At 45.9% G+C, this 27,629-nt stretch overlaps 1 protein-coding gene across 3 annotated transcripts in view; it reads right to left on the bottom strand.

Annotated features, from left to right (window-relative positions):
• RAB11FIP4 (RAB11 family interacting protein 4) overlaps window positions 1–27,629 on the bottom strand; it is a 177,402-nt gene that overhangs the window by 58,269 nt on the left and 91,504 nt on the right. The window contains exon 1 of one of the 3 annotated variants that reach the window (XM_080380993.1): window positions 10,831–10,946. The exons of the other annotated variants lie outside the window; for them this stretch is intronic. The gene's annotated coding sequence lies outside the window, so the exon portion shown is untranslated. Of the gene's footprint in view, window positions 1–10,830; window positions 10,947–27,629 lie in introns of those variants that run through there. 3 annotated transcript variants of the gene reach the window in all.

Below are 27,629 nucleotides of genomic sequence, written 5' to 3'. Positions count from 1 at the left end.
ATTACTGCAACACTTTGCTCTAGCTGTTTGTCTCCTCCCTCCCCTTCTTGCCCCATGAACACTCACAATAGCCAAGATAAGCTGTTCTCTATTTGCTTCTCCCTGAGGGACAAATAAAAATTCTTAACTGAAAAAAATACAGTTTTAAGATTTTACTCTATCCTTTGATACATAACAACACAATACTGCTTTGACAATTCCCATTCAGCGTGACACAAATGACTCCAGAGTAAGTCCTGCAAATGCTCTGACTCAGAGCTCCGCTGCAAAGCTCACCTGTAAACTCCACAGGCAGCTATACCACTGAACTATTGCCAGCAAGTTAAGACAATCATGCAATTAAGGCTTAGTTAACTAGTGCAAGTAACAAAGCATTTCTTTCATGGATACACCTCATATTTAGGTCCAGCTGTCATCCTGTCCAGCTCCTTCCCCAGGAAGCCCACAGTGCTGGCAGCCTGGCACCACTGCAAACACCAGCTGCCCTTCTGGCAAGCACGTTCACTGGGACACATTTACAGTGGCATTGCTTGCAGCAGAGTCGCTTCAAGTCAACCCCTGTAGCCTCTGGACACTCCTATGCTAGAACCACGGTGGCTAAAATCCCCTTTTGCAGAACTAGCGATGTTCTATGCTGATGACACCAATTTTTCTCAGTGCCTTTTTCACCTCAACATGAGAGGAGTCAGCCAGACGGTGCAGGTTTTTAAGATTTGCAAAAACTGCTACTAGAAATGGTTGCTGCTAGAAGGTATCACTTTCCATTTTTCCTGAAATACCAATTTATATGACTGTGAAAACTCCTAGCGTATGGAGGTTTAAGAAATTCAAAACCATCCCACCTGCTCAAACCTAGTTAACTAACGAACACCCAAGCAGTGAAAAGGTCAGCTTCACCTGCAGTGTGAATCTCTAGGTACATACTCAGAGCAGATACCTGGATGCTTTTCTAGGTGAGCTTTCAACAGGTCTTCCAGGTACACAAGTAATTCCAGTAAGTCACTTCAGCACCATACAATAATAAGCACACGTGTGCACATGCCTTCTCCCACTTTTCTGCATCAGCCTTATTAAACCTGAAACTTTCCCTAGGTACTGCTCCAAGAGGTGTCCAAAAGGATTTATTCTTGGTCTGTGCCATGTAGTATTTATTGAAGCAATGCTGCCTCATGCAATCAAATTGATAGCTCTGAGCCGCAGCACCTTCAGCATGGCCACTATCCCTTGTCTGCAAGAAGCTGGTGGTTTGCCAGGTCTGACACCAGCCATGGAGTGTGCCCTGGCCCTGCTATAGCCCCAGGTTCTTCAGCACTGTCTTCTGACCTGCACCTTGCATCCTCACAAGCAAGAAGGGATAATGACACCATTGCTCTTTGCAAAGTACCTTGGGATCCACACAGCACAAGCAATAAGACCTTTTCAGTAGGTGTCAAAAAAGTAGAGCTCATTAAGAGCAATTAAGAAGTTTCAGAAGTATCCACGAGTGTTTCTTTATCTAACATTTCCCCAAAGTTTTCTCCTGCACACTAAGCCCCACAGGCACAGAGCTCCTGTTTCTCTTAAAAAGTTTAATGCAATAAAGCCCTGGCTGCTGTTATGGAATTGCACCAGCTGGTAAAAGTCTGATCCAGGAGGGAAAGAGAGAGGCACAGAGCACACAGTGGAGCACTGAAGTAGGAGTACGCAAATCATGGGAGGAAAGGAAGAAACCGCTCTTGCTCAGCCCTACCTCGCCATTAGCATGCCTTCTTCAGAGGTCTTGGAGAACTCTCTGCTTAAGCAAGTTTTTACAGCAGGAAAAATCTCACTGGCATTAAACAAATTAACACAAGAAAGTAAAGGTCAAGAAAACCATGACAGACTCCCTTTTTGTTCCCTGTAGGTAACACCACACATTTGCTATTTCTAATAATAGGAGCCTAGATGCTCTTTAAAAGAAGTCCATTAGCAATTAAATGTGCAGTGTCATCTATAAAGGCTAAGGGCTCACTTTTCTTTCCTGTCACTTTCTGGTAACCTAACCTTCACATATTTACTTGTATTAGAGTGCTGATCTATAGGTACAGTGCAGACAGTACTCATGCTGGTCAGTACCATTTATTAATTTTAAAAAGCGTAATTACTCTGCTCCTAAACCTTCGCTTCTAAGCCCCACAAAAAAAAAAAAACCAAACAAAAAAAAAAAAAAAGAAAGAAATGAGCTTTTGGAGGCAATGACCCATCATAAGCCTGAACACCTGCTTTACAGCTTCTGAAATGCCTCTCTGCAAGACTTGGAACTCCTCCTGGAAGCTGGTTCTCCCTTCTGCTGGTCCCATCGGCCTGTGGGGAGCTCAGGGACTGACAGGGACTGGATAAAGGCAGAGCATGGGTCAGCCAAGCTCCTTTGAGAAGCTCCCCCTCAGCTGCCCTCCGCTGCTCCCTCACAGCAAGGAAAGCAGACACCACGCAGCACACCACAGCAGCCCCCCTCTCCTCCACAGACCTGCACAAACAAAGTGGGTGTTTAGGAGGCACATCTCAGGTGCTCTTCTGAGTACCTGGCAGCCAAATCACACACTGAAGACCCCCGCTCTTTCAAAGCAAGCAGCTTGATGAGCAATCCTGCCAGGGAGGCTCAGCTCCAGCAGCTGCATCAGCTGCTTATTCATGCTTTTAAGTGCTGAAGGTCCACCTACAATCAGTGCTGAAGATCACTGCTCCAGCAAGATGTACAGAAACTAGGACCAGTGACAGCCACCGTGCTGAAGCCTGCATGACAGCTTTCTGTGGGCAGGAATTATGTGCTTAGCTATTAAGTTTTAAGAGCTTAGGGGTGGGGAATCACTACACCCCTAATAATGCAGCATTTCTAGGCACAAAGAATAGCTCTGATGTGCAGCGCAGAAATCCTGTAAAGCATGGGTCTTGGATAACACCACAGAGGTGTCTCTTCAGCTCCCTTGATGAAATCAGCCTTCAGTTACACATTTAACAAAAAGTTTTCCTTCTCTCGCCTAAGTAACCAGTAGAAGGAAACAAAGCACTTTCAAAACAACTAATACAGGTTAAGAAAGCTCCTCCAAGAAGTCATAATTGGGGCACATTGCTAGGCATATAGCATCCACATAAAGGCATCCACACCTTACTGACTAAAGCTGTAAGATATTTGAAGCTGTAATTGTTCAGTGATCACAGTTTCACACAGGACCATACTTTCAATGATGCCATCTAGCACAAGCTGCTTACAGACCACACCTAAGAAAACAAAACTTCTAAAAGAAAAAACCCCACAAAACAAAAAAGAAAAGGCTGATTGCACATCTTAACCTCTCTAATTATTCCTTCACAGTTTAGGCATCTACAGTACTTCATGTATCAAATTAGAGGTTAGCAAGAACAGGTGTTATTCAGGTAGCCTTGAAAGAGCTAACTTGAGTTTAAACAGTATGTTAAAGACTAGGCGACACTTCTGTCCTGAGTCATTCGTTTCCAGTGTACATGCCATTAGCTGAAACCAGTAAGAGAATGAGGTTCTCACAACCTGAATATGAATCACGGTGTTTCTCATCCTGCTAGGCAGTTCCCTTCATTGTTGGCTGAGTCAAAAGAGATAAGTTGCTGCTTATGATCTTGCAAGATTCACATAAACCCAAAACCAATCGTACATTAAAATATCACCAACACAACATAGCTGCAGGTAGCTTTAAAGCAGTAAGTACTTTGTGCTTTATCTAATCGGATGCTCACGATAACTCCCAAGTGCTTCACAGGCAGTCGGCCAGACGCTTGTATAGCAACTGTTGAATATTCAGCAACAGTTTGCTCTATAGAAGCACCTGCTGCCCAAAGATCCAAGGCCACTTCACAGAAACTAATGAATTCCCTTCCTCGAAAGAGGCAATTGTGTGGCTGCATTGAAGCCAGATGAGTAAGCACAGCCTGCCTTTGCACAGCCACCCCAAACAGAAGCAGGAGCCAGAAGACAGAGATTCCCATAGATTCCTTCAGATCCTTGTGGGGCAGGAAAGCGGCGTCAGCATTAGGTGGGTATGGGAAAACAGCTCTGCCTTGCCCTGCGGTGACCTACTTGGGCTTTCCCAGGTTGGAAGCAATCCCTAAAATATGCACATAAAGCAGCTGAAACCTAGTAACTTGGCTGACAGACAGGCTACATGACATGCCTACATCAATACATTCACGCTGAAGAGCAAGCCTAGTTAAAATTCACTCCCATCGCAGCCAAATCACCAGCACCCCTGACATTTAGACAGCCTCCCAGTATTCCAGAGAAGACAGGGAAGAAAAGCAGATCCAAGTCTCCCATCACTGGGCAATCTGACTAACGAGAGCTGGAACCCTCACGTGCAACCAGAAACAAGAAATGCCACATGCATGTCAGCCATGGCATGTCCCTCACCAGGATCACGCCCCCGACCTGCACCCATCCGACAAGCTGAATCTGCTCGCTGTGGGGGAGATGCAAGTCTGAGTCTCTGCACCCCCACCATCCAGGTTTTTTCCCCAGCAAGAGTGCAGGAAAAGTCACCTCACTGCAACTGGAAGAGGTGCCACGTGGAGGTGTGCCAGGCTTGGCAGTCTCAGATGAAATGTTACTTACTGCTGCACATCCATCACAGAGAAAATCCAGGCTCTCTCACCTTTATTTAAGCAGCCACTGCATTGGAAGGCAAGCATTCTCTTAATTCCTGGGTAACAAAGAAGGGCGTGAAGCATTTCTCACCAGTGTGTGTTTAGAAATGCCACTCCTCTACAAACATTTGCATATTTACACCAAGTGGGCTACAAACGTCTTTTAAAGCACAGATTCTCCCCCAACATATTTCCTTTCCTCTTCAGTTGTCAGGCAGGTGGGAAGATGCTGATCTACCCTTTGATCCGACTGGGAGCAGGAGAAACTTACGTAAGTGGAAAATGCAGAAGCACTAAGTAAGACCACACTTGTGCATCTGCGCCCATGAGGAAGCCGAGCAAGCCACTGCCGGCTCTCACCCACACAGCTGCAGCCAAGCACAAGGCGCAGCAGTGGCTGCCATGCGCAGCGGCATGGCTTGCAGGTAGGCTGACGGGGGAGGGAGCAAGTCATAGAAACTGCTTCCATCTCCTGCTGCAGCATGGAAGAGCACCCAGTCTCCCCACAGAGCTGGGAGTTCAAAATCTCTCAAGAGTTCCTATCAGCGTGCAGATCATGGTTATTTCACTAAGCTGCTCAAATAAGCAGCTATTCTAGGGCTACAAGTCAGTTTGCTCAACAGAACATCTTCCTCTGACTGTTTGGTTACCCAAATCTATTATTTGAAGCTCAGTTTAAGGCAAAGGTTCACACACAAAGCTGCTGTGGGTATTGGAAAGGACTTCTAGGAGGAAGTTTATTTCTAAAATCCAAATATAGGATCGAGTGCTGGACAGCATGCTGGAAAGCTGGCAAAGAGTCCCCAGATGAGAGCAAGCCATGCCTGTGCTGCAGCGCACTGCCAGCCTCCTGCTTCCCTTGCAAGATAACATCTGTATCTCATACAATCGTGCAAGTCAAGGACAACAGGTTTTGACTGAAAGACCAAGCTTCAGCTTCTGGGCTGTTGATGCTGAACCACACGAGTGGAGGGCACAGAGGTTTTGAATGACTGCTTTGTGCTCTGGATAGGAAGTTCAAACTGACATGCCTTTTCCAAGGCAGAGGAGAAAGGCAGTGTGCAGCCTGGAGCCAGCCAGGGAACGGCAGGAGTCAGGAGTGTTTACACTGCTACCTGTCACTTTAATTGGCCATAATAGAGACGCCAGACCTCATCACGCACAGGGTCTAGATCCAAGCACTCCTTTTCACAGGTCATTGTTCATGCTCTGAAAGTTTTAACATTAAAAGACTTTAGCAGGCTGCTAATTTGGTTCTCTAAAGAGAAGAGGGGGCAGGCGGGAAGGCTCTTTCCCATTACTTTGAAGTTGCTCCCCATCACTCCCTGGGCTGCTTCCCACTACTGGACAGCCATACACTCATCAGCCATCACCAGAGGCTCAAAGCAAGGAGCATCCCTTTGCAAAAGAAAAAACATCCTAGACTGCTGTGTTAGGAAGAAAAGTGCATCCCCTTCACCTTCAGCACGGCCAGGGCCAGCACATCAACCACAGTTCAGAATAAAACCCACCAGACTGTTTGGCATCTTGTTCCAACACTGATTAGGGCACTTTCAGCTCTGAGCTGCAAGACAGTTTCCATTCTCTCTCACATACCTAGAAAAAGAGGTGCGAAGTGGCACAATGCTGGTATACCATGAGGATGTCACTCAGGAATCCCTAAGGTGCTGTGCAAGCTGCCAGACTTCGGCAGACCGGTGGCACAGCCCTTCCCATGCAGGGAACTGCTAGGACATACCACAGCAGATACCTGCCTGCCACCCCCTCCTCCAGGGCACGGCACCCAAGTTCAGCAACCGCCGCCGAAGTGAGCCATGGTCAACATTGCATTGCACGCGTAGGGGTGCTGCAGCCCTTGGTTTAAAAAAGCTGGTATACAACTAAATAAAGAAATAATTATTCACGATACTTGCCTAAAAAGATCTACGCAGCAGATAATAAACGTGACATGATTAACCCTCTTGAGAAGCCTTTGCCTTGAGATGAGACAATCTCTTTCTATTTTTAAAGTCAGAACAGCACTAACAGGGAGGGAAGACAGAAAATGTCAAACTCTTACCAAGGCCCGTTTCCTAGGACTGACGTGCAGGCCTGCCCCTGTTAAACCTGCCGCTGGGGCAGTGGGGCCAGCCAAGGTGGCACACCTCAGGCAGCAGTGGTCACCATTATGTTGACACGTACAGTGTGCGACAAAACTACGCAGACCATGTCTGGGGTCCACAGAGCCAACCGCAGGCAGGATGTCACAGCGCTGCCCGTGCACAGGAAGCGCAGAGCTGCAGTTCACAGCAAAAGGCACGCGAAAAACATCCCAGCGTAGACCAGCCTTTAAAACCAAGGGCCAGAGGTGAAGGTCAGCTTATGGTATTTTGAAGCAATACTACAAATGAACACCTCTACCATGTCGAAGAGAGCTGGAGGCTGCTTGCAAAGAAATGTCTTTATTTTAAGCCTGAAGCACAGTCCAGTGCTTGCTTCTCAGTTCAGTTCCTTAATTAACCGAGTCTGTAAGTTACAAGATGCTCTTTGCAAATGGTGCTTGCTGCTCAGGAGACAGCTGAGCTCACACGCTAACTTGTTTTCCTTGACAAGCCTCAAGGTCACCCAGTCGGGCACTCAGTAAATAGCAAAAAAACCCCTTGCATCATACTCGCCCACAGGTGCTGCAGGCACATGGGTGAAGAGCTCTTCGAGCAGACTTAGCGCTGCTCCACACCTGGGCGAGGAGGAGGGTACTCCGAGTATCCCCAAGAGTATTGCTAAGTACAACCAGTGTGAAGAACAGGCAGATGCTGTCCCAGGCAGGCACAATTCTGCCTATGTCTAAGCTAATTATTTACAGGAGCCCTGATCAAATTCCCTTCCCCCAAAGAATCTGGAAACTATAATATTTGCATTTCTTTTGTATAATACTGCAAAAGTTTGGCCTCCAGCAAACACAAGGAAATAAAGGCATTTAAAGAAAAACAAAGAAAACAGGATTTTTTGCCTCACAAATCGTATTTCTGTCTTCCCACCCACCCCGGCTAGATTACACTGCAGTCTCCAGAGGGGAGGAATGACTGGGGAACGGGAGAAACTTCAGACCCCAAGAGGTAGAGAAACATCTCGAGTTTCCCCAGCGCCATAAGAAATCCAGCCATGCTTGATGATGAATAGTTTACGTTGGCAAGCAGAGGGAAATCATTAAGGATGTGGCTTTGCTCTAGTTTATAGAGAAACACTTCCCAGAGCTCATTGGTCAGTGTGAATGCAGACAAGCCTAAAAACTAATTTACTTCATGTTTAAGAAATACTGAAGTAGCTCTGAAGAGCTCTTCATTAGGAGGAGGAAGGAGCTCCAGGACCTTGGCTGCTCTTCAGCTGGTGGCTGGGCAAACCGCAGGTTAAGGCGTCTCTGCTGCAGGAATAACTGGAATTGCAGCCTTTATCCAGCAAAGTTTGCAAGCACTGCTTTTTTTTAAAAAAAATCAGTTTCCCCATCTATTTATAAAAGTAATTTTATTTATTTTTAAAGAAAGGCTCTCACGTACCTGCTTTTTTAGTTTCTTACAATGAAGTGAAAGCACTGAATTGTATTGTAGAAGGGCTGCCAAGCACATCATACCACTCGACAAATGACAAACACAAATGAAGAACCCAGTGATCATAAACTCTGGCACAGTCAACAAACTGTTTTTTCACTTACATGGTAAAATACAAAACATGGCTTATTTTAGAGTTTACAGCTATGTGTAGGCAGGAGATAGTTCTACCCTTGAACCTGCACAGACAAAACAGATGGCAGTTCTACCCTTGAACCTGCACAGACAAAACAGATGGCAATCAAGTAAAAAACATTTGTAGCAACATTAGTTTACACACCGAAAACAGGGTTCAAAGCAGAGCCATACCCAGAGAACCCTACTACTAACCAGTGGTGTTAGCTGCAACACAGTGCCCAAAGCATGGTTTTGTGTTCAGTACAGCTATCAACCTAAATGCCTATAGTAAGATCAAAAGGAATTACGTTGTGCTGCAATTCAGAATTTAAGAGCTCAGCTAACCAAATATGGGAAGCATTTGAGAATATTAATGTTTGAATAACGGTTAATTCAACAGCAACCCATGATTAGTTTTATAACCATTTAAAATCTTTCACTAGGACGCTGTATTCAAAAGACTGAAAGAATTAAGATCAAGGTGTGCTTAACATGTCACAGGACTGGTTAATCAATAACTGAAGCAAAGCTATTTCATTCCCCTTCCCATTTTGGCATGGAAAGTGTTCTGTTTTGCAGCCTTTGCACATGGCTAAGATCCCCCAACCACCACAGTGGCAAGAGCCGTGACAAGGAAACCACAGCTGAGAAACATCTGTATGTCAGGTGGCTTCTGGGAGACTTGCTGCTGTTTGCAGTAATTCTTCAAACAACAAGTTAAAAGAAGCCCAATTAAAAGAAGTTTTAAAACTGCTTGAAGGTTACCACATCGAGCATCGGGAACAGCTCAAGCTCCTTTCAGTTGGGGCAGATGTTGCCAAACAGCCAGAAGAAAATCCACTGTCCCCTTCTGTACCCAGTTGTGTGAATAACATTCCACACTACTGAACTCACCCGGTGGGGACACCATGTTATTCCCCTCTCCTCAAAAGTCAGAAGGGACACAGGCAGAAAAATCTCTCGCATCACCAACACCACCGCTTCACTTCTTACTGAGAACCAAGAAATGATTAGGGACAGCAGTCTAGTCCCATCACTGGGGTGCAACCCCACATTCAGCACACCACCTGACTGGAGTAAGATCATTTTGAATGGGAACAGCTGTGACAGCATATCAAAAGGGACTGAAAGAGTCACAAATTATACTGGTATAAGGGCTTGAATACAGGTGCCATGAAGTACACATTCAGAGAACGTATTTTGAACCTATTTCAGTAGTGTTCTCTCAACCATCCCTCCTCCTTAACATAAGTAGTTAAATCAGCCAAATAACATGAGGATAAATTATCTGTGCCCCCAAAGCCACTAACTATAGATCTGCCAGAACAAATGAAGAATATTGCTACTAGCAAAGCAGTAACATTAGACTGCCACCCAAAAATCAGCACTAGCATGGCACAGAGCAGGGATGGCATTTGTCTGCCCCGGCATCTCTGCCACACGCCACTTGTGCATAACAGAAAAGCACAACTGCCCGCCTGCGTTTCAGAGAGACACAAGCAACTCCACACCGAGATACCTCCTATGCTCCCACCGCTGAAAGCATCAGAGGAAGAGCTCTGCCGTGAACCGCTTGCTGATGCTGCCGAGCACATACACAGGCCTGACCCCACTCAGTTCAGCAGGGGCAGGACCACCTCACCCACCACGTTAGGGTAATGCGGGTCCCGCATGAGGGCTATTTACGAGACCCCATAGTTACAGACCAGACTGTGTGACAGCCACATACTAACCGTGCATCATTTTTTCCTGACTATGTCACCAGCATCCCAGAGCCAGCAAATGCATTCAGAACCACAGCTGGGTGTTAAAAAATATTTAACAATAAGTGACGACAATCCAAACACATCACCAGTGCCACAGAAAACAATTACACAACAAGCCCCTTGCTTGCGTTTACCCTTAAAAAGTACTCGTTTCTTCTCTTTTTTAAAGATTTTAAAGCCCAGATACTGGGTGATCTCCAGGTGAGAGCCCCGAGCAGCGCGTGAGGCTCAGCTACGCAGCAAGACCCCCCCTTCTTCCCCGACACCCCGTTTCACCACGCATGGCTGGCCAAGACATGGGTTTGCGTTTCTCCCCAGCGTTAAGAGTATTGCCAGAGCTCTCCCGGACCTGCTCACTTCTCCCACCGCCCGCCCAACCTTTCTTTCAGCAGACGTGGCCCTGGAGGGACAAACCCCTCCCTAGGCAAACAGGAGAAAAAAAAAACAAACCCCAAACACAACCCGGCACGGTTGCGCTGTACCTGCCCGCTTCCCCGCTTGCAAAACGCTCCCTGCAACCACAAACCCGCCGGTACTGCAGGCAGAGCTCGCCGAGATGCTCTTCCCCCTCCTGCCCACAGCAAACCCCGCGGGTCCGGGGGAATTCCGCAACCCGCGTCCAGCCGCGACCACCGGCGGGTGCCGCCGCACGGGTCTGGTCTCCCCCCCCATCCCTCGCGCCGGTGCCACGGCGTGGAAACCCCCAGCACCACCGCGAAGCTGCCCCTCACCCCGCACCGAAGACACCGGCTGCCTCCCGCCTTGCGCCGCCGGGCTGCCCGCGCCTGGCCCGGCGCCGGGAGGTCGGTGCCGTCCCCGCGGCCCGGCCCCGCCCCGCTGAGGGGGCGGAGCGACCCGCCCCACGGTTGCTAGGCAACGCGGGGGGCGGTGGGGGCGGTGTGTGTATCCCTGGCGTAGGCGCGGTACCGGGGCGCCGTGACGCCGCTGCGCGGGGGGTTTGGCCTTCAGCCGCAACGATCGGGCGGGCAGTGACAAGCCCATCGGTTCATGCTTCATTCGAATCCATCTACCAGCTTAATGTCGCATGTCCCAGGTGCTGCCTGAGCCCGCCCTCATCATCATCGCAGCCAGCGACTCCTAAGCGCAAACCAACAATACCCGACGGGTTGGTTTGCGGATGGTTTGCGGGGGGCTGCGCCTGGGAGGCCGGGTTCTTGGCGGGAGTCGCCCGCACCCCGCTGGGGGTGGTGGTGCCATAATTCTTCAGTTTGGCTCAAAATTATCCGTGATCATGGGTAGAAAAGGAAGCTGCCTTCCCTAGAAATGAAATGTGGCTTAAAACCCGCCTAATTCTAAATATATATATATACATACATATATACATATATATGTGTATGTGTATGTATTATGTATGTGTATGCATATCCCTGTGCTCAAACCTCGGGCAGCAGAGACCTGTTTGGCCCGGCGCAGTGGGAAGGGGTCCCAGGGCTGCCCTAGGTGAGGGTGGGTGATGCGTCGCCTGCACCCCCGGCCGCTGCACCCACCGGCTTCTCCTCCCCGGTGTCGGGGGCCAGCAGCCTGCCAACGGAGGAATTTTTACTGACCGATTTTCAGGTAAAGTGAAGGGGCTGCCCTGGAGGGCAGAGCCCCCAAGGGCAGTGGGGACACCAGGTCCCCAGAGGGGGACAGCCTCAGGGAACACTGGGGTTCACTGCAGATGACCTCGCCTGCCTGGTGTGACACAACACAGGTACAGCCTCCCCGTGATGGCGGTGCCAACGTAAAACACCCTCAGTGTGCTACTAAGCAAAACAGATCCTAGTAGGAAGTGATGTCTGTTCTGTCCCTGATTTTAATCCTTTTAGCTACAAGATAAAGAAAAGCAAAACAAAAGGCTGAGAACATGCACACTGACTTGGTTATTTTAAATTCACTTCTTAGAAGTTGTGTAACTTCCTTTTTTGCAACACCTCCTAAGAATTGTTCTTGCCTGTGCTGTCTGTGCTAATAAAGAAAAAATTAAAGAAATAAAATCTGTTTCAGTGGCTTTGCAGTAGAGGACTCACTCAAAGGCAGTGGGGTGGTATTCCAACAACCATTTTCTGCAATACTGCTGTCCTGGAGCCAAACCCCACCCTTACCCACTGTCACCGTTTTCACCAGAGTATTACACACGGAAGGAAACACAGTCCTGAAGGTTGAGCACAGTGAGCACCTCCCTGCCAGCCTAATGGCACTGAAAGACTCTGAAAAGCAAAGAATCCCCAGTCGTTACCCTCCCACTGGATCCTGCCACGTTCCAAATCCTATTTTTAAAGGTAGCTTTGAGTATTTCAAAAGAGTTACACAAAGCTGTTTGCGCTGTACTTTAGTACCAGTGCTCATATACAGAGTTACAGAGATGCCGTAAATGTAAATGATTGAAAGATCATTTAAATACTTTATACTTCTATACTCAAATCTTTTGGACTTCATTGTGTTCAAAGACAGGGCATTTTCTGGGGAGGAGAAAGGCGCAGGAGTCACTTGGAGCAGAAGATAAGGAAATTGTAAGAAAACAGACCAAAGCGGGCAGTGACAAGCCCATCGGTTCATGCTTCATTCAAATTCATCTACCAGCTTAATGTCACATGTCCCAGGTGTTGCCTGAGCCCGCCCTCATCATCATTGCAGCCAGCGACTTCTAAGTGCAAAATATTGTTTTCAAAAAGCAAAAGCAAAAGAAATTCATTAGCCTCTATTCTTACACATAAAGCTTAAAGCAATTCACTGAACTTGACCCTTTATCCAGTTCATCAAAAGAAAATTAATTCCGTCTCTGCTGAACAGAGCAGCTTTGGAAGGGCAGGGAACGCCTTAGGTTTAGTGTAATAAAGTGTAACAGCAACAGCTGAAAGCAAAGTGCACCTCCAGCCAACACACACGGCCACCCTCACGTGTCCGAGGAGGTCCCTCGGCCTCAGCAAGGTCCCCGCACACCAGGGCCAGCAGACCCTGGGCTCCCTGCAGCGGCAGCAGGCTCCGGAGCCCTCCTGTTCGGGAGCTCTCCAGGGAAGCTGAGCAAAAGCTGATAATGAACGGTGTGCCAGGGATCAAAAACACCTCCCAGACATCCTTCTATTCATTAATCTAAATTTACAGGAAAGCAATTTTTACAAGACAGATCTGGGGACAGACAACTTCACTGCTTACTAAATAGGACACTTCTAAAATCTGCTTTTCCTTTCATTTTGAAAGACAGTTGTATGTCAAGGGTTCATTGCCGAATAAATAACAATCATAAATAAAATAATTACTTGCACAGTATGTTTTTTAATGGTTTCCTGAAAGACGCAAATAAGAAGTGTTTCTATTGTTACACTGCTCAGGCAGTACTATGACACCTTGTGAAACAGTTCCTGATACTTAGAGTGATTTCCCAATACAGCTATCCTTTCAATAGCTTGTGAGGAGGAAAACGTAAAATAAATCTTCAACAGGTCAAGCAGCTACTGTTAAAACCAGTATTCTAATAGAGATGTTAAGAACATACGCACAACTGTTTGGCACACCTGCTGGATGTATTACTCAGTATGCTACCCAGGGCTTTGCCATTTATTACATAGTAAAAACTGAGAAGGCATAAATGTCTCATTGATAGAAGTGCTCCTCAGTAAAATCCCAGAAAACGTACACATTTTAGACAACCAGCTCTTATTAAGGAATGACTGTATAAAGACTTTATTAATAACCATAGCTATAATATAGGTCCATTTCTCATTTCACTAAAGCTAAGCCTGATTAAGCAGAGATTGTTATAGGCTGGCTTTGATCTCCATTGAGACAAACCTCTTACTTTTTACATATTTCATGGTAAAGTGATAGTTTTCTGTTTACGAACGCTTATGATTTGTTTCCTACAAAGGGAAAACCAGAGCACATTGTCACGGCTGAGGGAGGGAAGGTGGCTATCACTGCCTTTCTTGGAGGAATGAGAACTACATCGGGAGTGACACAGACCTTGAACTGCTTCCTGCCTGAGAGCAGCCAGGGTGAGGAGGAAGGGCTGCACGGCTGCACGAAACGCCCAGGATAGCAGCTTCTGCTTAGTAAGACTGGCAGCTGCAACTCAATGAGTCAGTACCAGAGAAGAAGATGTTGCATGATACGTTTTTCCCATCTGAGACTCTGGAGGTCTATTCCCTTGCTGTGATTTCAGGCAGCTGAGGAATCTGTGCACGTTAGTAACAGCTCAGATGACCACAGACATTGAAAGATACCCCAGGCTTCGTGAGCAGTTCACATGAATAGGATCTGCCCACTGAGACCCTCATGAACATGGTATTTTCTGACTCCATCAATGGCAGCCTTTCCACTTTTCAAAGGAAAGCTGTACAACGGCAGACATGCTCCTCCAGTACATAACAGCTGGCCCCTGGAAATAGTAGGGCATATCTTCACACTCAGTTTCCATCTTAATTCATCTTAGTTTTTCCTAAATCTCATCTGCCGTATGCCTACTTGTACATGGTGGCATTGGCAAAGTATGAGTACTCTTCATTCCTGTCCAGGGTTTGAGGTTAGGATGGTGACAACCACCTTTCTGTTAGTGGAGAGTAGACTTTTATCCCCATTACCACAGAAAAGAAGAAGAGAGATGGTTACACTGGCAAAAGGATGCTTGGTACTGCCAGATTCATAATGCTAAGTATCCTGGAAAAGGTGCTTGCAGAAGCATGCCAGAGGAAATTTGGGCAAAATACTCATATTTGAGTGCTTAGAGGAAGATTCCTAAATACAGAGCTGAGTGCCTAAATCACAATCACTACTCACTCTTCCCTGTGAGGGTGCTGAGGCGCTGGCATGGGTTGCCCAGAGCAGCTGTGGGTGCCCCATCCCTGGCAATGTCCAAGGCCAGGCTGGACGGGGCTTGGAGCACCCAGGGCAGGGAGGTTGGAACTACATGATCTTTAAGGTCCCTTCCGACCCAAACCATTTTATGATTTCCAGTAGCAGCAGCCAGAGTGCCTGCTGAAACCAGGGGCTCCTGGCCAGGAAATGCCAGGCAAGGTGCGTTGTTGAAAGCGTTTACGGCAGGGACACCTCCTGATCTTGTACAAAGCCCTGCAATTTCTTCTGGAGCAGTTCTGAACAAAGGCTGGCACCTCCTCTACTGTTCCAGAGGCAAAAATCCTTCCTCTGAATCTACTAACGCATTGCTTACAGGCTAGTCACCCTAATGACAAGAAACTGGAGCTGAAATGTGAAGAACAGAGACTAATTAATAATGAAGATAATGAGATCACCAGAATGTATATACCAAACCCGCATCTTAATTATCTCATGAAAACTGGCAACTCCAATCATGCTTCAAGGGCCTTTAATCATGCTCTCTCTGATGAATATTTGTGGCTATTTCACACAGATACTTATGTAAAAATACCTTTTGTGTGGGTTTTTCCCCTACAATAATAGCCGGCCAAGTTACTACTGCACGTAACTGCTCTGCTTCAAAATGAGATATCGCAGACTAGTAATTACAGCTGGTCTGATCTCCATCTCATCTACTCTCATCTTATTTTGGAGCGTCTCCTTTGAAGCAAACACAGTGAGACTGGTGTGAATTACTGCAGTGTTACTATGAATCCCTTTTATTATGACAGAACAAACCAAGAATGATCCCTAATTAAGCTCGTTTCTGCAGAAACACAGGGAGCGTACAGTCCCTGCCGCAAAGATCTTACAATCAGAAAAGGCAAAGACAGACTTTCAGGTAGGGAAGAGGGGACAGAGGGAGTGCAGAGTGAACTCTCTCCCAACTACAGTTTGTTCCCATGACTCCTCTGAAGGGGAAGCCAGGAGGAGGTTAAGATAGCATGAAAGCAGGAAGAGCATGGAGCTGCTGAGCCGCAGACTGTAGAGAGAGCAGCAGCAGGCTACATTTACAGCAGCTAGAGCCTCTTCAGAGCATTCTGCACTATCCCCTTTGCCCTCCCCATCCCTGCACCCCAGGACAGGGTGAGGAGGTCAGCTCCAAACTACAGCTGCATGGGAACATTGCTCTGGGTGGGAGCAGGCTCAGCTCAACCCCTGCTCCCACTCCCAAAAAACAAGACCCCTCTGCAGAGAGGCTTAAGGCTTATTTTAGCAAGCAGGGAAGCAGCTCTCCAGACTCTACGCCATGGGACGGGCCATGGGGGTCTGCTCTCCCTATGATCCCGTTAAACATTAACAAAAGCAGAGTGTGTGCTTGTATACTATCCTCAGGAATAGGGCAGGCAGCCTGGCAGATCAAACAGCATGGGTCAAACGAAGGGCTCGCAAATGAAGGCCTCTGCACAGACAAGAGCAATGAAGTTGGACCTACTTCTGCGGCATGCAATTACAGCACAAAGACGTTTCAGGAGACTTACCCATTGCTCTCTAGAGATGAGCTACTTGCAACCTCTTTGCCCTCAGTAGGTTACACTTTGGTGGCATAATGAGGCTGCATTTGGAAAAAATTTCTGTGTTCCTCTCCAAAGCCTGAGGGACAATAAGCCAAGAACTGCAAATCCAAAGGCCTGATAGTGAAACAGGATATGCACCCCCTTCTTTAAAGCAGTTTATTTTTTGCTCATCACTGCAACTGTATAATTTTTTCATATCAGGCTCTGAAGGTATCTCCTAATAGTAGCTGTGAATTCACAATTAAAGTGCCTTTGTCAAAAGCATTACAAAAACATGCCCGGCACAAAATCTGTTCTACTTAGCCTTCGTCAAAATGCCCAATAATACAAGATTAAAATAAAACAACAGGTTACATGAGCAAATCTAAATGAAAAATATGTAGCCTGTCCTTTAGGAATGGGCGGGGAGGACTGTGCAGGCTGAGGGCATAGACACTTTCAATTCGCAGACAAGAGAACAGAAGACGGCAAGGGAAGTGTGAGCATCCCTCAACCAACTTAAAGCTTAAGCCAAGGTGGTGCCAAGCAGCTCCACGTTGCACCAAAAATACACACACACATATACTCAGCTGTCTCTACTGTGGCAAATAAACTCCTCTGTTTAATAAATATTTTTTACTTATTATTTTTCTATAATACTTTTTATAATTTTATAATAAATAATTAAAAAATAAACTCTGTGGCTGCAGTGACAGTAGGCTTTATTGGCTGATTTACCCAAGCAAGCAACTGGCCAGGAGTTAGGTGAGCCTGGAGATGTGGACAGAGCAGAGGGTTCTGACAGCCCCTCTGACGGATGTGTAGCTCTGCTGGATTCTGCTTTGCATGGTCTGTAAAAAACAGTCTGCTGGCTGAAGAACAGACCTTTTGGTAGTTAAAACATGGTTTAAAACTTTTAGCTCCTACTCTGTATAATATAACTGGTTAGCAGAGGAAAGGAAAAGAAAAAGAATAAGCTGTCCTGGCCAGGACAAGAATAATTCATGCTCACCAGGGGCTAATATTTCTCACATGACACGTGGCTGCAGAACAGAGCATCCTGAAGGAATGAAAACCCTGTACTGAACTCACAACTGCAACTTTACTTTAGTCCTATTGCTTGCTTGCATTAACATATCTCTTTCATCACACAATCACCCACTATTTTCCACTGGTCTGTATTTGTTTAGGACATAGGCTGGATGGTGCTCAGTTTATCAGCAACTGTTCAATATCTGCTTTAGTCTCCTTGATCAAAGTGTTGCTTCATGTCTTATTTACGGCTACTACTAACAGCCTGCTCCATAGACAGAACTATTTATTTTCCCCCAAGCTTTTCTGTGGTGTTCATCACTCTGACATCTGAGTGCTTTGCAAAGATTAATTTGTCTTCATAAAGCCTCTTCAAAATGAGAGAAGATGGTATTCCCATTTTATAGAACAGGAGCTGTTGCATAGACAGATTGAGGTCAAACATTTCCTTTCATGATAGGTACTAATATGAAATGTCTCAGATCTAAATTATTTTAGATATCTTCAAATATAATGCCAAAACAAAAATCTTCTGGTTTGCTCTGGTAGAGCTGTACCTGGCTCCTTACAAAGTCAGGTATTACAAGAACAGGAGAGGATTAAGAACTGTAAATGCCAGTCACCAGAAATAAGAATGAAAGCTTTCCAACTGCCACTCTCAGGAATATGAAAACCAATATAGGTAACCCATGTGAATATAAAACACATCATGAGCCTTCAATGAAGCAGCAAAATATAGCTTGAAAAACTATACACATAAGAATTTTTCTCTGCAGTTTACAACACAGGACCAAATCCTGAGAGCACAGTTTAAGGTAGGAGGAATTGCAGGTTCTCTCCACTTCTTGGGGTCTGGCCCATTAAGCATGGACAAAACCAGAGAGCTTTGTAGTGTAGAAGACCACCCTGGGAAGGAAAGCTTTTGTTTTATTAGTATGTTAAAAGCATCTGTGGATCAAATGTGCCAGTATCACTTTACAGCATGAAAATGCCGCCCAGGGGACTCTCAAGACTCATCTTTTCAAACGCTGATACCTCTTTGTCAGTTTTAATAAAAGGCAGCTACAAAAACAAAGTGGGCCATGTGGTCTCAATAAAGCAGAGACCATGGCAATCAATAACAGAAACAATCTGCACTTACTTGCTGGGAGAATTTGCTTTTAGCAGCAACATCTATATAACAAGACATCACTCAAGACCTCCCTTCGATTTTTCTTGGGACAATGAGCCCACTGTGCCCAAAGCACATCTATGCTTATGGAGACTTGCAAATCCAGGACAGTGTTTAGATTGATAATGTGACCACATGTAACGTATGATGATGGCTCAGAGCTTGCAGGATGTTTGATCCTCCCTCTTCTGTCCTAAAATGGACAATTTTCTATCTCAAAAGAAAACTTATCTGATAAAAATGTTGATTTTTTAATGCAATATAGACATTCTTTTCTGCTACAGTTCACGATCTCTTTCACAGAAAGCCATCGCTTAGCACACGAGTTTGCCTAATACAAGCTCCTGCCTCCAACCCTGGCTTTTAGCAATGAATGAGGTAGGCATACAGTTAGGAAAGGCAATGAAAGTTGGAGAGAAAGGGACACGGAAACTAAAAGAAAGCCTTTTTCACTTGTTATCCCTGAAAGACACCAAACAGTGCCACTGCAAATGCTTTTTAATTGAGAGTCCTGATATATACATCAAACTGTACATGATGTAGATAATTTAAATTACAACTCACATTAGTTTTATTTGTTTGGAAAATTGCCGCTGAGGCCATGAACCTTCTCTGTCTTATCAATCCAGTGCCATCTCCAGTGAGTGGGGCTCCTTAAATAGAGCTGGTCATCTAGACAAATGCCACCAACACCACGAACTGGCTGCCACCAGGGAAGACACACCCATCAGGAATAAGGTGGCCTTGACTCACTCCATCAAGACTAAGTAGGGAGCTGCTTGACAGAGGGATGAGAAGGTTATAAAGTGCAGGAGCTGAATTGTTTGCTGTGTTTGACTGTTTTCACAAGATTAATTTGGTGCAGATCTGCCTGCATCAGGGGCTCTGGGACTCTGCTGCCTTACAGTGATCTGTAAGCTCTCACAGCGCTGGTGCTTAGCTCCCATCTTCCACTGTCACCTGTGGCTGCATGGTGACAGCACTGCTGACAGACCCCAACATCCCAGCCTCTTACAGTCCCTAGGCCACCATGGATACAAGAGAGACAGGAACTGGCCCATTCCCGTGACTCTGCACACTGGTGATGCTGTGGCACTCAGCTGCTGTGCTCCTTATCTTTCACTTTTTGGCAGACTCCTGGCTCTTTGCTACACCAAAGGAGGAACCAGATGTTTTCAGTTCCTTCTGACTGAGAGACACTGCAACATTTTTGAGCAGAGGAGCTGACTTGTCAGGTTAAGTATGTTTCAGTAACTGATATTAAGAAAATCATTTCAGTCTAAATTGCAGCTGCTGCAAATTTGCATATGCCTGGTTCAGGACTACTTTTGGGTTTAGAATCTTGGGTCTGTCCCGGTTTCGGCTGGGATGGAGTTAACTTTCTTCTTAGTAGCTAGTACAGTGTTGTGTTTTGGCTGTGATGTGAGAACAATCACCCCAGGTTGGTAGCCAAAAAGGACTGCTGGGGGTTTAACTCCAGCCGGCAACCAAGCACCACACAGCTGCTTGCTCGCTTCCCCCCACCTGGAGGGGTGGGGAGGAGAACTGGAAAGGAATGTAAAACTCGAGGGTTGAGGTAAGAACAATGTAATAATTTAAACAGAATAAAAAGGTAGAAACAACAACAACAATAATAACAATAATGATGTTATAATGGAAAGGTGGGAAAAGGATAAAATCCAAAGGAAAAGGGAGAAAGGAAGACAAGTGACGCACAGTACAGCTGCTCACCACCCGCTGACCGATGCCCAGCCAGTCCCCGAACAATGATCCCCCGCGCCCCAGCTAACCCCCCAAGTTTCTATACATGCCGTCCTATGGTATGGAATACCTCTTTGGCTAGTTTGGGTCACCTGTCCTGGCTGTGTCCCCTTCCAATTTCCCGTGTCCCTCCAGCCCTCTGGCTGGCAGGGCCCAAGGAACCGAAAAGTCCTTGACTTTGTATAAACATTGCCCAGCAACAACTAAAAACACCAGTGCCTTATCAACATTGTTCTCACATCAGAGCCAAAACACAGCACTGTACTAGCTACTAAGAAGAAAGTTAACTCCATCCCAGCTGAAACCGGGACAGGTCATACAGAAAGTCAGGAATGGGCTCAACCATTAGTTCTATTCAGAAACAGGATTTTCATTCTTGACTATGGCTAAAAAATAGCAACCACCAAAATATTAACATATGGATGGAAAAACACCACTACTTACTGTAAGTAATGCCTACAAAGCATTTCAGAGGCATGGTTGAGTATCACAGAGGGAAGTCCAATCTCAGTAAGAAACACACAGATTTTAATTTAAAAGCCACAAATGGATGGTCTTACCAGCTGACACATGAATTGCATTCTAGCCTTTATGACTCATTATAGATATCAAGCAGATACAACTTCCAACCTGGACCATCCCTAGCACATTCCTTTGCCTCTGTGATTCATGGTTCCTACTCACCATGCTTTTGCATTCATATTGAAACCTAGCAAGTCAGGCACTTCCATCAGCTCTGCACCGCAGCAGGAACATACAGCAAGTCAATTTTCTGTAGCACCTGAGAATGACAGCTCAATACTTTCCATGACATTTCATTTTGGTGGACTTGAATCTTGTCCCTAAGAGACAGGAACTGCCACCCACTGCTGGTCTGGGTTTTTTTGCAACTCATAGATGCAGAATATGGAGAGGATCAGTAGAAATAAATAAATAAATACATACATACATACAAGATTTTTACATAGTGGAAGTGGTGCTTTGGAAAGCAACCTTTCAAACCTCTAGCAAGACAAAAACAGAGAATAAAAGAGAAAAGATATAAGCAGAAAACTTTTTCGCGGAACCTTGCAATCAGAATTCCACCTTCCTCCTCCACGGCACCCTTGCCCAGTCATCAGATCCCTTTCTCAGTATTTTGTTCTGGTATAGGCTAAGACCCAAATTCAAGGCTTTCCAGGGCTGTAGCTCCGTACTGCAGTAAGTCAGCTGCATGAAAACCAGCTCAGTCAACAGAGTTCAATGAACACCAACAGAGTGTTGCAAGGGAGATTTACTTAGTAATGGAGACTCTATGAACAACCAGTTGTTCATAAGGTCTAACGGACTTGCCTTGCTCCCCAGGTATTTCCACTCCAAAGGCATATAAAAAGGCTTAGAAAACTCTGTCTCGATACTACAGCAAACAGCTCTACAAGGGCTATGGCAAACTAACCACGAAATGCAGAGATGAGAAAGCAACAGGGATTTTTCTCGTACAGTCATTTCATGTTCTGCCCTTTGCTCTGGCCCAGCCAACTAGAGACAGAGCCTCTCAGGACACAAAAAGCCCAAGATCCCAGACCACAAGACATAAAAACATTTCAGTGCACCGATTGCCTCCTCACAATAACCTCATTATCACAGCTGTCAATCAACAGGACAAACCAGTCGCTAGCATGGGAACTACTGATAAGAGATGCTCACCCTCAAATGCATTCGCTGCCTGGAACAACACAAGTGATGGCAGCTTTAATACCGCAACAGGCTCCTCAAAGCCAGAGTGGCAGTCTGTGTCTTGTCTCTTTACTGCAAGAGCCTGGATGGGTCACACGAAGAGATTCCCTTTGGCTCTGTGTCACGCTACCAGAGCTGCAGCATACAGCCCCTTCAATTCCGCACCGAACTATCACTCGTATGGAGATAATTGTTTAACAACCAGATGCACACACTGTCATTTAGATTTATGTCCCACAACAGTGATGTCTTGTGATCAGGTGGAAAATCTAAGGGCCTTTTTCCTTACAGATCTCCCAGCACATAAATCCACTTGCTATCCCCTATCATAAGTGGCTATCCAAAACCTGAGTATTATAATCTCACTGTTTTATGCACATTCTTAGTTTACTGGTAAAAGGGTGGCTGTATTCCTAACCACACCAATATAAGGTTGGATTCACCACTTGTGTCCAGTTCTGATCACAGGACTCCTCAGACACTGTTCAAGACAGTGGGTAACAGTGAGAATTTGGTCCTGATTTATTGACCTGAACAAGTGAAGTGTTTTTAACAGATTTCGGAAAAATTCTGTCATCATTTAAAAGCAGCTAAAAAAAATCTTTCCCAAGGCAGAGATGTTTAAAACCTACCAAATACCCTGAATATTCAGCGCCTGAATCTGAAACTGTAACAGATGGACTCAGAGGACTTTTTTAATATTGGCTATTAATAAGTGCAAATGTTCATAATGACAAATGGAATGTATTTTTAGTCTGTACTGGGATATTAGCCTGGCCTTCATCAGCACTTTTTCTCAAACTTCCCACTTTGATATAAAACCACTATACTCTAGCTATGAGGCTAGTGTCTTTCTAAATACGCAGACATGCACATCACAAGCTCTTTCCAGCCTCACGCTCCTGTTTCAGAGTAAGGTCTGTAAGCATTTGTGCTGGTCTGACTACCTGCAAAGTGTGTTCGTCCGTACACCTTGCCTGATTTCTCTCTCAGCACCCAAGGATATTCTTGTAACTGGGATTGTTCAATGATTGCAGCTTAGTTAACCTGGGATTACTCTAGTGTAAACTCAGAATCAGGCTTTGCTCTTGAAATGAATGGATTAGCTCATGATACAGTTAAGTAGGAAGACCTGGCTCTGACCTATAAACATTACAAATGCAAGTGTCTTTAGTGAAGTCAAGTCTCTCCTGCCAAAGTAACAAGCAATAGGTGAAGAGCAAATGGCCTCAGATTGTGCCAGGGGAGCTTTAGATTGGATAATAGGAAAATTTTCTTCATCACAAGGGTTGTCAAGCATTAGAACAGGCTGCCCAGGGAAGTGGGTGAGTCACCTTCCCTGCGGGTATTTAAAAGAGTGTAGATGTGGCACTTGGGGACATGGTTTAGTGCTGGACTTGGCAGTGCTGGGTTAACAGTTGGACTTGATAATCTTAAAGGTCTTTTCCACCTAAGTGATTCTATGATTCTGTGTCTTTGTGGTTATTTTTCAGAGAGTAAAAACTGGGCAGCAAGGAGGGAAGATGGGGCTGTGTGCAATCCAGCCTCAGCAGCACGGATCAGAACGTGCACGGCATCCCAGCCACCGTCTGTCTCTGCCGTGTCTTTACGTCCCAGCTCAATACCTCTAGCACAGCTACTCCAGCACCTCTAAAAGCCCAACACAGTGAAATGACCTTGTCATGCTGTGAGCCTTGGCTGTAAGCAATGCAAATATTTTGAATCTGATTCTTGTGGCCATTTCCCTAAGTTACACATGCAATCTTCATGGTTCCCAAAAGAACACTGTGATAAACATAAACTGTGATAACAGCTTGACAAATGCCAGCCGACAAAAAATGGACCTATTTTTTGTGTTTAACTGGAAGCAGTCAAGATTTCACTTCTATACTTTGTGGTTTCTTCTGGAATTGTTGGAATTGTTTCTACATATCACAGGTTTATTCCAATAGCAGCTCATTTTTAGATGGAGAGCACGAGAAAGGACATGGGGAAACCTGGGGTTATTGTGCAGGGAGCCTGCACAGGTGGCTCTGTGCTGCTCACCTGCAATGCTGCTGTTTTGTGAACAAACATCTGCACTGATATCCCCAAATTGCCCCAGGAGAAGCTTTGCTCAGTAACTGGCCCTTTGGAGGTGCTGTCTGGAGCTACAGGGCAAACACAGGAGAACAAAGGAGGAGTTCGAGGGCAACACAGCTCAGATACTATCAATGTAATTTCATAATACTTGCATGAAAAGAAAGAGTGGCTACTGCCATTTCACTGGAAAGTAATCTGACAGAGACAGGCTGTGGCTTTTAAAGGTGTTCAGACACCTACTTCCTAACCTTTAATTGCTTCTGTTCCATATTTGTACAATAAAAGCTCAAAGAAACACTTAAAGGCTTTGCTAAACAGCAGGAATACAGCCCAGATGGTCTCTAGCCCTAAAACTACTTTCAAGTGACTTCTCCAAGCTCAGACAGAAAAACCATGAAAAAATCAGGACTTGGATGCTCATTCCCCCATTCTTGCAATGCCACCCCCAGGACTCTGATGAAGTACTTTGCTAGAATGGATGCTGCACAGGTCTAAAATTATCCTCATCTGGAAAATATTTTCCTCACAAATTTGGCTTCACTCCTTCCCTCCTCCCTGAGCAACGGGCAGCTACAGGGGGAGAATATTTCACACGATTTATTTTCTGCTCTGGCAGAGAGGACACATTTCCTTCTACATCTGTGTTTTTGTTCACTAGTGCTCAGACAAATGACTAAGCCGTGGGCAGCGATCTGGAGCGACAGCAGCGCTCTGGCTCCCGAGCACACAGCACAGCAGTTATTTGTGAGGGTGGCTGGCTGGACCAATTGTCTTTCCTTCCCAAGTGATATTAGCATTTTATCATTAAATCACAGTTAACATCAAAACTGGAAGTCTCCCCAAGGCCTGAGTAAAGTACATCAGAGAGCTCCTCAGCTGAAACCAATTTTTCATCTGCTGCTCCTGGGAAAAGCAATGATTTTTTGACATCCAAGTACGTTAAAGCAAGTTGGCTACCAGATACAGGCAGCCCACAATGAACCAGTGAGTACCAGCACTTCTGCCAAAACCTGGTCTAAAAGTCACTGACATCAGTAGCAATGTTCCTTTCATTAAAGACACATTTTGCATTAGCCTCAAGGCTCTCATTCTCTTATCTTTGCACGTGTTGAGCCCCAGCATAAGTCCCTTCATGAACGTTTCCATTGGTTTGAACTGGTTTCCCTGTTAGGTGCTGTTGCTGCCTCCCTGGGGACAGTGCTGACCATGTGAGCGATGGCTCCTTCAGCCAGGCTGAATGTCTCCCCAAGGCTGGGAGATGGGGTTGGAAACTTCTGGTACCTTCCCTTCCACCAAGCTTAAAGGGGAATGGAAAGTGTGTCCTACAGACCACTTTGCTGCTACAGCTCTCTGAAAGCCACTAGCCCCGTCTTGCCAGGAATAATTTTTTACCTTTTAAGCTTACAGAGGGCAAGTGCTCTTTCTGTCTTTTGGCAGCTTTTCGCAGTTGTGAATAGCAACAGATACAGAGCAAATGCTTCAGATAGATGGCTGAGTGGCAGCTCTGCCAGAAGAGTTTGCATTGGTACCTGTCCTGCAGACACAACTGCTCTGCCTGGAAACAACATGGGAACTGCAAGTCTGGTGTAAGGCCTGATGAAAATCTCAAGGGAAAAGTGCCCTTCACTCCAGAAAGAAACCTGCCCTCCCTCTCTTCCACGCTCTTTGCAGACCTGGCTCTGAGGATGCTCAGACCAGCCTTACTTACATGTCTGTCTTCCACACCTTTTCACCTCTCCCATGTTTTAATTGCTTCTATTTTACATTTGGGTGACCAAACCTCAGGATAAACAAGTTCAAAGGCTTTCTCAAATTGTAGTGTAACAGTAGGTGGTCCCCGTCCCCCCATGGCAATCATGCATCTTACAATCAGACAAAAGGAAAATGAAGGAAGTAATTGCAGTGTCCCCATAGGGCCCCTGCTGTCAATTATCCCTGATGCGGGGTGTCTGCTCTGCTTCCTTCCTGGTGGCTCAGCCCCAGGCAGGCACAGGCAGCACTGACAACCCAAGGACGGATCAGCATCATCAGTTACCTATCTGATGGCCAGCATGACTGAAGACTGGCTCCAGCTACCTGGATGCAGACACCTAATGCCACTCTAAAGCTCTAAGATAAGCGAGGCATTCACACAGATGTGGCACAGCCCCTCCAGGAGACCACGTCCACACAGCAGCACCACACTATTGGCACAGGCGCCCAGGAGACAAGAGGCTACAGGTGAGAAGAGGCACAGCCTCCGCGGGTGCTGCAGCACAGGGCCCCTCTTGGCAACTGGCTCCACAGGCTCAGGTCAAGATGTGAACACCAATTCACTACCCAGCTGGGCTTGTTAGGATGCTTGTGTAGCTGGAGCTAAAGGTGCCCAGTCAGAGCTGTCACCCTTTTAAATAACCTGAGCATGCTCTGAGCTGTGTAATCCATTCTTCCCTCAGCCCCTTCTGGGAAGTGCAATTTAAGTGGAACAGCAACAACTAAGTTCCTCCACCTGAAACCCAGAGGAATGCACAAGACCCAGGGGACGCCTCTTTAAGGCTGCAGACACTGCCGTCACCTGGGAATTCTCCCCATGGCTACACAGGCTCCTCTTAAGACAGTTATTGGATTACTACTTCGGGCTCAGTGCTTTATGCTTTAGGCTCTGTCAGACCTGTTTAATCAGCTGGTAATGTGACACTTCCTTCTATAGAGACCTGAGATCTACTTCCCTGGCAGCATGCCTTTCCCTCCAGGAGGTCAGCCTGGATCCCTGATTTCTGATGTGCTGCTGGCAGCAGGGACATGAAGCAACGAAAAAAAAAATCAGGACAGTTGTTATTTCCATGTAAACCTGACAAGATGTCCTGCTCGAAAAGGATATCTCAATGAGCTCCTGCAGCCTGACAGCAGGAGAGAGAGAGCTCAAAACTCTTGACTTCCTCCAAATTCCCACTGAGTTTAAGTGCTTGAGGTGATTAAGGAATGAGAAATGCATCTCTAAAAAAATCAGAGGTGGCACAACAAACCCCAAATAGAAATTTGAGAAAAAATGCACCACAAAAGAAATGTCATCTAGTAGTCCAGAAAGTTTACTGGGTGACCTACCTAAGATTTCTTGAGACAGGAATGGTGCTCAGATCTGGGACATCCTAACTGCACTGAAAAACTGCCCCCCGTTCTTATTTCCCTTACATGTAGCTTTCTTGTCTCCCTCATTCATTTCTCATCTTCCAGTATCTTTCCATTCTTTTACTAAGTCGCATTTAGCAAGCAATGTAAAAAACTATCACATGAAAACAGCCAGCCAAGGTAGTCCCTCCATAGCCATGTGTTATCTTCACTTTGAAAAGTGTTACAAAACATCCCAGGTAAAATATTTACTAAGGCTAAGGACTTAGATACAACCATCTCACCTGGA

Source organism: Falco punctatus, assembly GCF_963210335.1.
Source record: "Falco punctatus genome assembly, chromosome: 1".
NCBI lineage: Eukaryota > Metazoa > Chordata > Aves > Falconiformes > Falconidae > Falco > Falco punctatus.
The sequence above is the reverse complement of the archived record's forward strand: the minus strand, read 5'-3'. Positions and strand labels throughout refer to the sequence as shown.